This window comes from Elephas maximus, chromosome 4, assembly GCF_024166365.1.
Source record: "Elephas maximus indicus isolate mEleMax1 chromosome 4, mEleMax1 primary haplotype, whole genome shotgun sequence".
NCBI classification, from domain to species: domain Eukaryota; kingdom Metazoa; phylum Chordata; class Mammalia; order Proboscidea; family Elephantidae; genus Elephas; species Elephas maximus.
This window is the reverse complement of record NC_064822.1, coordinates 137,167,910-137,180,410: the sequence shown is the minus strand read 5'-3', so window position 1 is coordinate 137,180,410 and position 12,501 is coordinate 137,167,910. Positions and strand designations below refer to the sequence as shown.

Genomic DNA, 12,501 nt, shown 5'->3' with positions numbered 1-12,501 from the left:
AAGTGCTCATCTGCTAACCAAAAGTTTGGGGGTTGAAACCCACCAGCTGCTCCGAGGGAGAAAGATGTAGCCATCTGCTTCCATAAAGATTACAGCCTTGGAAACCCTATGGGGCAGTTCTGTTCTGTCCTGTAGGGTCCCTATGAGTCAGATTAGAACAGAAGGCAATGGGTTTTGTTTTTTTTTTTTGCTTGTGCTGAAAACTTATTGCTTGTTTAATCTAAAGGTCAAGGTTCTTTGACAGGCGAGCCATTTAGTATTTGCTCAGCACCGTGCCAGGCACTGCAGGGACCCGAGAGAAAATAAATTGTAGTTGCTGCTTTCAAGGGATGTGTAATTTTAATGAGTAGTTTAAATAAATGCATTCAAGGGAGGGAGTCCAAGGGTGGGTTTCAGGTATGCCCAATTTAGTATTTATTTTCATCCTCCCATCCCCCTTTAGGGAGGGTATCCATAGCTCTTATCAGATCCTTAAATAATTTTGTTTAAAAAAATAAAATTAACACAATTAGAGAGATAAATAGGTGCCCGTCTGTACAATCCTGATTCCAAGTGTATCAGGAGTTCAGAGAAGAAAGATTAGTGCTGCCGGGACTAATTGGAAAAGCACTCTAGAAGCACTGAGCCCTGAAGAATTTGATATGCAAATGAGAAGATAAACATAATTCCAGGTGAAAGCATTGAAAACCTCTACCTTCCTAACTTGGAAATAGGAACTCTGCTGGCATAGTGCTTAAGAACTTGACAGTTTGAATCCACCAGCCGCTCCTTGGAAACCCTATGGGGCAGTTCTACTCTGCCCTGTAGGGTCACTATGAGTCAGAATCGACGGGACAGCAATGGGTTCAGTTTTTTGTTTTTGGTTTTAACTTGGAAACAAGGAGTGGGATAAACAGCTTTTGATGTATCAGTACCACTTGCTGTTGAGTCAATTCTGACTCGTGGTGAACCCACATGTTGCGTGGTAGAACTGTGGTCCATAGGGTTTTCAAAGAAAACAGAAGCAGATGGCCAGGTCTTTTTTGTGGGACACCTCTATGCGGGTTTGAACCACCAACTTTTTGGTGAATACCCCAATGCTTAATTGTTTGTGCCACTCAGGGGCTCTTGCTTTTGATATAGGAGCAAAAAATAGATTAATAAATAAAATGAATGAATGAATGAAATATATGACCTGCAGAATTATAGAAAAATGGATATGAATTTTGTCTTTACCGTTTTTTAGCTGTGGGTTCAGAATCTCCCAAGAACCTCAGTTCCTGCATCAGTAAATTGCAATAATAACTACTTCAAACAGGTGCCATGAATGTTAAGTGAAATAATGGATGGAAAGCTACTGGCAGAGGCCTGATTCATATTCAGAGTTCAGTAATCATCAGTTGGTTCTCTTCTCTTTTAGATTCTGAGTGCAAGGACATTTAGTACAGATCGCTTAAGAGCAAGAAGTTTAATGTTGATAGGACAGTATTTGGAGAAAGGGTCATAGAGGAATGTGAATAATCCGCTGGATTTCAAAAGGTAGCAGGAAAGTTGGAGGGCATCTTAGGAAGTGAACAACACAAACAAAGGTCTAGATTTAGGAAATGGTATGATGTGAAGGTGCAGTGGTTAAGAGCTATGGCTGGCAAGCAAAGGGTCAGCACTTCAAATCTACCAACTGCTCCTTGGAAACCGTATGGGGCAGTTCTACTGTGTTTCTACTTGGTCATATAGGGTCGCTGTGAGTAGGAATTGATTTGACAGCAATAGGTCTGTTTTATTTATTTATTTATTTTGTTTATGATGTGAATAACTCTTGGAGCAGAGAAAAACGGTTTCACTTTGCTCCAGCCAAACTGGAGCCTTATTACTCATTCTCAAACATACCAAGGACATTCCTACTCCAGGTCCTTTGAACATGTCTGGAGGAAGGCTCAGTTCCTCACATCACTCAGGCTTTTATCAAATGTTTCCTATTAGGGTAGTAATCTCCTATCTGAAATAATGTCCTTTAACATTTCCTTGCCCTCCTTTATTTTCCTTGATGACAGCGGAACGTTACAGAACACAAGCACAAAAGAGAATGAATCTGTTTTACTCACCACTATATCCCTGCAGCTAGAACAGTGCCTGGCATTTATTAGGTGCTCTGTATATATTTATTGAATAAATAATGCCTGAGAGATGTTTAGGAAGGAGAACCCACTGCACATGCTGACAGATTGACTATAGGGTACAAAAAGAAGCAAGGGGCATTTAGTGTTTGATTTTTTGTTGTAGTTTTAGTGATATCATTTATTTAAATGTACCTGTGGTAATTGGTTTTGAGTCTCTAAGCCAAGAAGTCAACATAACTCTCACCTTGTTTGAATATTTTATATATTAGTCTATCACATTTGGAGAACTTTGCATTCTGGTTCAGATTAAAAAATTCAGTTAAGTCAAAATGTAAATTAGATTAATTAAATTTTATGACTTTTGATTTGTCTTAAGCCATAGTACCTGGAATTAAGCTCTGATAGACAATGTGTTTGTGTTTCTTTTGGGTAAGTACAAGTAGATAAACCATAATTAAGTTGGATTATGGTAACAAAACAAAACAAATTGTCTCTTCTCTAAAGAGACTTTACATGGTCAGGGGCTCCATATCCTGGCACAGTATTTTTATGAGTCAGAGCAGATGGACATGGAAAAGACTAGACCTCAGAGTCAAAATATAAAATGAATAGGAAGTTTCCTCCACCCCATCTCTCTGTTACATATAGGGTTGCTGTGCTATAACAACCAATGAACCAACTTGAGGGCACCTAACAACAGCGACAACAGCATGCTGTGAGTGGACTTGATGGCACACAACAACAATAACAACATTACATTGTTAATTTACGCAGATGGGTCTCTGAGGTTTAGGTGACAATTTCTCATTAATAGTGGTCTGCCCATGTTTTCTTAGTCATTCTAAACTCCACTGGAAAATGGGATGGATATGACATTTGGAGCTGTAGATATGGAGGTTGGATTTTAGTGTGAAGGAGTTTATAGGACAGGCTTTCAATCTTAGGATGCGTAATTCCTTCATAAACACAAACCGTAGCTACAAGCATATTTTGGAAAATTATACTGAACTAAATTTTCCATCTTTCCTTTCTTTGGAAAATTACAGGGGGGAAGGATTTGTTGCAATATTCTGGTGGTCAGAGGCTGCATATCCAAATGACTGATACCTTTGGATGAAGGTCAGAAATTCAGTTTTCAAGATATAGTGCCTAGGTCTTTTATTATGAAACTTAATTTCAAGTAAGTTCAGCTTACTGTATCCAGATCCCTTTGTATGAAGGTTGTGATTAATGCCAGTATATTAATTTTAAAGCATTTAAGCTTGTCAAATGGTAGGCACCATCAAGTATGTATGTTTACTTTGAAAACTCCAGATGTTCAAATGTTGGTGGATATATAATTATAAGCATCATTTTCTGTCATGTAATATGGTTCTTCCTTTTGTTTTCTTCTGAACTAGATTTAGTTACTGCTTATCCTTTAAGATAAATTCTCAATTGAATTCAGGTTTCCTAGTTAGTTAAATTACATTGATTCTGCTTCGTGTACTTTTGAGAATTTTTATGGAGTTTTCAATTTTATATCATTTGAATATCAAGGCAATGCTGATTGTCAAGAAAAGACTGAGTATTTGTGTACTCTGGGCATTTGTTAGGCTACTTTTTAACTTAAAAAAATTTTTGACAGGATGACTTTTTGTCAGTATTCATATTTTATATGTGTTTAGGATTTCTATTATGCTGTTGGTTTCATAGGGTCGCTATGAGTCAGAATCGACTTGATGGCACTGGGTTTTTTTGGGTTGGTTTCTTTATGTTCAATTATATTGCTAGTGTGTATTTTGTGGTGTTTTGTGTCTGGACTACTTTTGGGAGATATTGCCTATTAACAAAGTTCAGGCTTGCACTTATCAATTTAGGTACATTTTGATCAAACAGATAAATGAGGAAAATAGGTAGAAATGTATAGTTCAGGAATTGAGAAAGGAAGTACTGGATCAAAGAGAATTAAGCAAAAAAGGGTAAATGAAGAAAGAAGAGATATTGTATAATATTTAGATGAGAGGAATAATATGAAATGACCAAGCAATAATACAACGAAGAGAAAATGCAATTGTGAGAACAATTACCAAAAAGCACGAAAAGGCTTGAATAGTTTTAAAAACTTGTCATTCTTAGAAGTCCTACTAACTAAATATAATCTCCAGCTGCCATTGCTATTAAGAAGGAATTATTGTTATACTTTAAAGTGTTAAAAAGCAAAGACGTCACTTTGATGACAAAGGTGCCTCACCCAGCCCATGGTATTTTCAGTTGCCTTGTATGCATGTGAAAGCTGGGCAATGACTAGGGAAGACTTTGAATTATGGTGTTGGTGAAGAATATTGAATGTACCATGGACTGTCGAAGAACAAATGAATCTGTCTTGGAAGAGGGACAGCCAGAATGCTCCTTAGAAGTGAGAATGGTGAGACTTGGTCTCACGTACTTTGGACATGTTACCAGGTCCCGGGAGAAGGACATCATAGTTGGTCAAGTAGAGGGCCAGCAAAAAAGAGGAAGACCCTCAACGAGGTGGATTGCCCCAGTGGCTGTAACAATGGGCTAAAATACACGAGTGATTGTGAGGATGGCTCAGGACCAGGCAGTGCTTTGTTCTGTTGTACGCAGGGTTGCTATGATTTGGAACTGACTTGAAGGCACCTAACAAGAGCAACAACATTGTTATACTGAATTCAGAGGGTTTCTCTTTGCCCCAGTTATACTGTAGCTTCAGATGAACTATTTTTCTCTGCAGTATTTTCCTTTCCTTGATACTTGGTATTTGGAGAAAAATTTAGGAATTATGAATGATGTTTTATAAGCATGGAATAGAATTGGATAACTTTTTAAGATAGCCTTTTGTTCTAGTTCATTTTTTATTTTTTTTACATTACATAAAATGATAAAGTAAACTTAACTGAAATAAATTAATATAGATACATTGTATTTTTATAGAAAATATTTCTAAAAATTATTTATAGATACAAAGTCCTGTGTGAGTTGAGTGGAATATTGAGTATTTCAATAATTTTCTTTACCTTATCTATAGAATGACTATGTTTTAAACCATGAGAGTGTTTAAAATTTGTTTAATTTTCCATTCAGTGCATGCTGGGATAGCTTGTTGAAGGGACTTGTGAAAATGAAAGCTCTGTGTTTGCCATTGATGTATTTGCTGTAATACACTGTGGAACGTTAGATGCTTTCTGGTTTAAGGCAGAGGATGGAAAAAGTGGCCATAGGCCAAGCTGTAGACCTATTTTATTTGTTTTACCCAGTTTTAGTTCATATTGTGTAGTTCCTCATTGTATTTTAATTTTTTACATTAGTTGTTAAGTAATTTCACATTAAAAAAAAAAAAAAAAAAGACTTAATGGGCATCTTTTAGAAGATGCGGCTACATTGGGCCCACATTCCCACATGGCAGTGTTAGCCTGGAGTAGGTGGAGGTGCCTTTAGACTTGGTTTGTGTGCTGTAGTTCACAGTTATACGCATTACTCCCTGTTGCCCCAGCCCTGCTTTGCTTCACTTATTCATGTGACCTACCTGATCTTGTTAGGCATTTGAGTTTGTGACTCATTGTGATGAGTTAAAATAACAATAATGTATCAGAATCACGATCTTTTCTTTCTAACAATTATAAGTCCTTCATTATCATATGTGTGTGAAAACAGGTAAATATGAAGTGTAGTTAATGGACATTTTAATGTTAAAGGTGGCTGGGATGAAATATTAGAAAATATTTTGAAAAGTGGAAGTTCCCTTTGTATATTTTATATCTTTTATAATTTATTAATTACATCTTACTTTTTTGGTTTATTGTTTTTGATCTTTCAGTTTCTGAAGATGAGTACTAAGTTATTTTTTTTTAGTTCTTTGTTAATAATAATGATACTCAAGTCTGTAAATTTTCCTCTGAGTAGACCTTTAGCTGTTACTAAAAGAAATATCTTTTTAATTTTTTATTCTTATTTTAATATTTTTTTTTACACAGTTTGTAAATTTAGTTTTGATTGCTTCTTTGACCCAGCACTTTAGACTGAATTTAGAAAATTCCATGTATTTAAGCTTTTCAGCTATGTTTTTATTGTTTTAAACTTATTGGATTATGGCCTGTAAAATTTTCACTTTTTAAGATATATTAGAGATTATTGGTTGCTAACTACATTATGCATTTTGGTGAATATCTATTGGCCATAAAATATGAGCAAAAATTCAATACTTAACTATATACAAAGTAATTAGATACAGGGATTAGGTAGACACTGAGCTTGTTGGTTGTACTTTTCTGATCCTGTTTTTCTTAACAAAAAAAAATTTTGCTCTTCACACTGCCATATTCGGAATGATATAAAATAGCATCTCATATTATCGTTGTATGTTTTTTAAGGCCACCTAATATTTCTTTTTTTTTAATATTTCTAGTAATTTTGACTTTTTATATTTAATTGACAAACTTACGGATAATCTTTCTTTGTAAATTGTCTTTTATCATTTCATCATGTTCTCTTTGTTCTATTTAATACTTTTGACTTTAAACTCTATCAATATTGCCACTTCCACTTTCTTTATGTTTGAATTTGTTTAGGAGCTGAACATCATTTTAACTTCTTTGCTTTACATAATCTATTTAAAAAATACAGCAGGGTTTAATTTATTTGTTTGTTTTTAATGTCCTCTGTCCTTTAATAGGAAACCCTGGTGGTGTAGTGGTTCGAATCCACCAGGCACTCCTTGGGAACCCTATGGGCAGTTCTACTCTGTCCTATAGGGTTGCTATGAGACAGAATCGACTCGACAGCAATGGGTTTTGGTTTTGGGTTCTTTAATAGGGGAAATCAGCCAAATCAGTCACCTTTAGTGTAACTACTGATAGCTCTATTGCGTTTTTTAAAGTTTATCTTTCTGGATTTTTCTAGTTATTTTTATTCTTATTTCTTTCCTTGTCAATTTAGAGGTTACAGTACCATTTTTTACACAAATAATGTGTGCCTTCTACATTTGTTTGAGGTATTTTCATCCGTGTGCTATGCTGTTTTTTTTTTTTTATAGCAATGTTATTTGCATAAAAATATGGTACATCTTTCCATTCAGCTAATGCCTACCTTCCTATTTGCAACATTACCTTTCAAATTAATATTTTATGATTATTATTTTTTAAAAAGAAGTATAATATTCCTGTGTCTACAAAGTAAGACAACATTTTAGAATGTATGTGTTTTCTACCCTCCCCTAACCCGCTTCTGACTCCTGGGTTTTAAGAAGATAGTTTGGTATTTTGAACTCTTCACTTGATAATTTTAAGAGTCTTTCCTTAGTGACAATTTTAAATTTTGACAACCTTTGACGGAAACTCATACACTAATGGCGACAGTGGAAATTAGAAAAAAAAAGAAAAAAGAAACATGAAGCATCTGGCATTCCCTTGTAGAATGTATATTTATGAATATACAGTGAATTGATATAGTATTTAATTTCACTCTTTGGAATAGTCCATAGAGATAGTCTTGCACCAGGAAATATGTACAAAATTGTCCATAGCAATGCTGTTTGTAACTGGTAATTACAAACTGTGAAACGGGCTCATCTCCTCCTGCAGTGAAATGGGATCATCTCCTCATGCAGTGAAATGGGATCATCTACAGCTATTCACAACAACATGGATGAGTCTAAGGGACATAAAAAATAAGTTCCACAACACTGCATATACTCTTATACCAGTTTTTGTAAGTCTTTAAAACAAGAAAAAGAAACAATATATTATAAAGAGATATACAAAGTTTTTTTTTTTTTTTTTTTAAAGAAAACGTAAATCAGAAAATGTTAGTAATGATAGTGGCCGTCACTAGAGGAGAGAGGTAGAGGGGTAGTGGGTTCGTGGGGGTGGCACAACCATATGGTTGTGCTTTCTTATTGGGCTTTGTAACTTTTATATATATAACATTTTGTAAGTAAAAACTTTACATTAAAAAGATGAAGACTGTTGAAATATATATGTTTTGTTGCATATATATTTACCACACTAAAAAGAAAAATGATTTCCAAAAAAGGGTATATACTTACAATACCAATTGCTAGAATCCTCACTGAGATCACCTGTATAGACTTATGTAGTGCTTTACAAGGCTTACCACTTGCCGCTGTTTCTTCTCTTCCTCCTTTCTTATACTGTGGTCTTGGACTTAGTTGCTACTTAGTGTTTCTCCCATATTTTCCTAAGGTGGGAATACATGGGTGACATATGCTCAGAATCTCTGCATATCCAGCGATACACTTCCTTTATTTTCCTAAGATGACTGTCTTATTTTGGTATGAGTGTGCCACGAGGACTCCTTTTTCTGTCAGTAGTCTGTGAATACTGGCTTCAAATATCTTGTTATTTGAGGTAAGTTTGAATGCTACTTTGATTCTTTTTTTGAAACTTACTTATTTTGTATGGAACCTTAAAAGAGTTTACCTCTTGCTAGAAATTCAGAATAATTTGCCAGGATACAAATACAAATATATATATATATATTTTTTATTAGTCCTTTCTGGGACTTGGTGAACCTTTTCAATCTGCAGCTCAAGTGTTTCCTCAGATCAGAAAACATTCTGTCTATTGTTGATCTGATTATTCCCTCTCCTCCATCTGTTCCTTTTCCTTCATCTGAAATTCTTATTATTTGCATATGAAACCTCCTGTATTTTTCCTTCACGCTCTTTAAGTTTTTCCCCATGGTTTTTCATATTCTTCTGTTTTTTTTGCTTTGTGTTGTAAGACATTTCTGTCCTTTGATCTTTGCCAATTCTTAAAAGTTTCCATCTTCTGTTTCATTTATCCTATTGATTTTTTTTTTAATTCAAGAATATTTTTTAAGATCTAAAGAATATCCTTATGTAATCTTATTGCTTCTTGTTTGTTTAAAGTTACCATTGGACCCTTCTCAGTGAACTATTTAAAATAAAAGCCTTCAATTTCGTGTCTTCGCTTGGAATTTGCTGGGTTTCATTGCGTGCTTGTAGTTAACAGATCGGGTTGTTATGTCCGATACTGCTGGCCAACTGGGGAAGGGCAGAAGCCACATAGTATTTGTTCCTCTGGATATGAGGTGAACATACCAGGGGACTTGAAATCTTCTGATGAGAAATCAAGAGGTTGTTTCCCTGCTGCTGCCTTATCTGTCTAGATCCATGGAAGCCTTAATACTTGCTCTTTTTTAAGAATGGTTAGGAACGTGACCCCCGTTGCTCCTCCCAATAGGTTCCCAGACCCCACACAAGCATAATCTCCCTAAAGTAACTCATAGATCTTCAAGTACTCTCTGGGTGTAGTACCAGTTGCGGTTGAGTTGACTCCCACTCATGGTGACATCATGTATGTTAGGATAGAACTGAGCTCCATAGGGTTTTCACTGGCTGATTTTTCCAAAGTAGATCACCAGGCCTTCCTCCAAGGTGTCTCTGGGTAGACTCAAACTTCCAAACTTTTGGTTATCAGCTGAGTGTGTTAACAGTGTTCACCACCCAGGAACTCCTCTTTGGATGCACCAGGGTCCAAATCATCACCTCAGACCCTTGGTTTCTAGACTGCCATCAAACACAAAGGAGTATGAAGTTTAGCTTGTCCTCTGTGGGTGTTGTTTTGAAACACAGAGCATGAAGGAATACAACGAAGATATTAACGTTTAAGTTCAGAATGCTGTCTCTCCAGAATTTCCCAATAGTATTTCTACAAGACTATGATTGTTGCTGTTGTTAGCTGCCATCAAGCCAGCCCCAGATTCATGAGTACCCCATGTGTTACGGAGTAGAACTGCTGCCTAGGGTTTTCTTGGATATAATCTTTATGGAAGCAGTTCACCAGGCCTTTCTTCCATGGAACCACTAGGTGGGTTCAAACCACCAACCGTTAGGTTAATAGTCGAGCACAAACTGCTTGTACCACTCAGTCTTCTTAAAGACTGTGATTAACTTTACAGGGAATATTCCTGTAAAATAATAGCATTTGTTGGGATTTACTATGTATTAACACTATCTACTTTTATATCATTGCATCAGTCTCTCTAGGCATAGAATAATTACCCTGTTTTAAATGAAACCAAGGCTTAGTGTCATGAATTGAATTGTGTCCCCCCAAAATATGTGTCAACTTGGTTAGGCCATGATTCCCAGTATAGTGTGGTTGTCCTCCATTTTGTGATTTCCCTATGTGTTATAAATCATAATCTCTGTCTGTAGTTAAAGAGGATTAGGGTGTGACATAACACCCTTGCCCAGGTCACATCCATGATCCAGTGTAAAGGCAGTTTCCCTGGGGTGTGGCCTGCACCAGCTTTTATCTTACAAGAGATAAAAGGAAAGGGAAGCAAGCAGAGAGTTGGGGACCTCATACTACCAAGACAGCAGTGCCGGGGGCAGAGCATGTGTTTTGGACTCAGGGTCCTGAGTGGAGAGCTCCTAGTCCAGAGGATGATGGATGACAAGGACCTTCCTGCAGAGCTGACAGAGAAAGAAAGCCCTCCCCTGGAGCTGACGCCCTGAATTTGGACTTCTAGCCTGCTAGGCTGTGAGAAAATGAATTTCCCTTTGTTAAAGCCATCCGCTTGTGGCATTTCTGTTATAGCAGCACCAGGTGACTAAAACACTTAGATAGATATATAACCTGCCCAACATTGCATTAGGAAGTGGCTAAGATTTTGATTCCAGTTTGGCAGGACTCTCGACTTTGTACTTTTTCTGGTCTGTAACTCCTTTACCTTCCAAGTTACCTTAAACTTGATTGCAAAGAAATTGTGAAAGTTGCTATGATGTTCTCTCTTTTCTTCCCAGGGTATGTATGAAAATACTATTTTGGAGTTATATTTCCCATAAAGTTAAAAGTTCAGTCTGATAGACTGAATTCAAGCTGAATTGTTTAGACAAATAAATAAATAAAGCTTAAATATCCCTGCCCAACAAAACTATCTCAGCCTTGAAACTAAGATACTGAATTTATGGAAACAACTGTTTCTTATTTGGCTTAGAATGTATTTAAGTAAAGGATCTATTTAAAAGAAGCTCTGAGAGGCTTGTCAGGGGGCAAGTTTTAGTTCCTAGTTTTATGAAATTCAACAGGTGTTTTGGAATGGTAAGGAGAGATAAATACCAGATACTTATATTATAAAGGGTAAGTCATGGTTAAAAGTAGTCCCAATTCTGAATTTTCTAAAATAATTTCCTTTAAGGTGAATGATTCCAACCAAAAACCCAGTGCCGCTGAGTCGGTTCTGACTCATAGTGATCCTGTAGGACAGAGTAGAATTGCCACATAGAGTTTCCAAGGAGTGCCTGGTGGATTCAAACTGCCAATCCTTTGATTAGCAGCCGTAGCACTTAACCACCACACCACCAGGGTTTCCGGCGAGTGATTAGGCAACAATATTATGGAAATTGTTCTAGACACTTTGGAGAATTAAAAGAAAAGAAGATGCCAGGATCTCCACTTGCTGCTAAATGGTTTTCAGGTCAATAGGCATGGAAAATACTGGACAAACACAAATATGCAAATATATGTATCTATTTTACAAAGCTAGAAAAAACCATTTGCTGTTGAGTCAATTCTGACTCATGACTCGTGACTTATGATGACCTCATGTGTATCAGAGTATAACTGTGCTCCAGAGGGTTTTCAATGGCTGACTTTCTGGAAGTAGATTGCCAGGCCTTCTGAGGTGCCACTGGGTGGACTCAAACTTTCAACCTTTCATTTAGCAGTTAAGTGCATTAATGTTTGCACCATCCAGGGACTCCTATAGAGCTACAATAAACCAAAAACCAAACCCGTTGCCATTGAGTTGGTTCTGACTCATAGTGACACTATAGGACAGAGTAGAACTGCCCCATATTGTTTCCGAGGAGCACCTGGTAAATTTGAACTGCCGACCTTTTGGTTAGCAGCCGTACCTTTTACCCACTATGCCACCAGGGTTTCCATAGCTATAATAAGAACTAAATATCAAGCCACCCTGTTCTTTCCTCCTCTAATTCTCCATCACAATTTGCTTTCACGCTCACTGCCGCAAGATAATGCAATGAGGAAATAAGTAGTTGGAGAAGTGGAATGGCTAAAGGTCGGACAGAGATGTTTCCAAACCTATTAAAAATTATGAAGTAGGGGGAGACATACATTATTGCAGTGAGGTAGGGAAAGATAGACTAGATAGGGAAATAATCATAACAGCAGTTATATTATTATTTTGTATTATTCCAGCACTGTGTAAATATTATCATGTTATCCTATAATAACTCTTTGAGTTAGAGTTATTATTTTTTTCCTTTCTGTGGCTCTGGAAACTAAAGATCAAAGAAGTTAAGCAGCTTTCCTAAGGTCGCATTAGTATATTATACATACCTGGTATTTAAATATCAATCACTCTGAATCAAAGCCAGTACTTTTAATTA

The 12,501-nt window shown here is 36.4% G+C and overlaps 1 protein-coding gene across 2 annotated transcripts in view; it reads left to right on the top strand.

Annotated features, from left to right (window-relative positions):
• The window catches only part of KCNC2 (potassium voltage-gated channel subfamily C member 2), a 254,659-nt gene that overhangs the window by 143,801 nt on the left and 98,357 nt on the right, over positions 1-12,501 (top strand). The window lies entirely within an intron of this gene.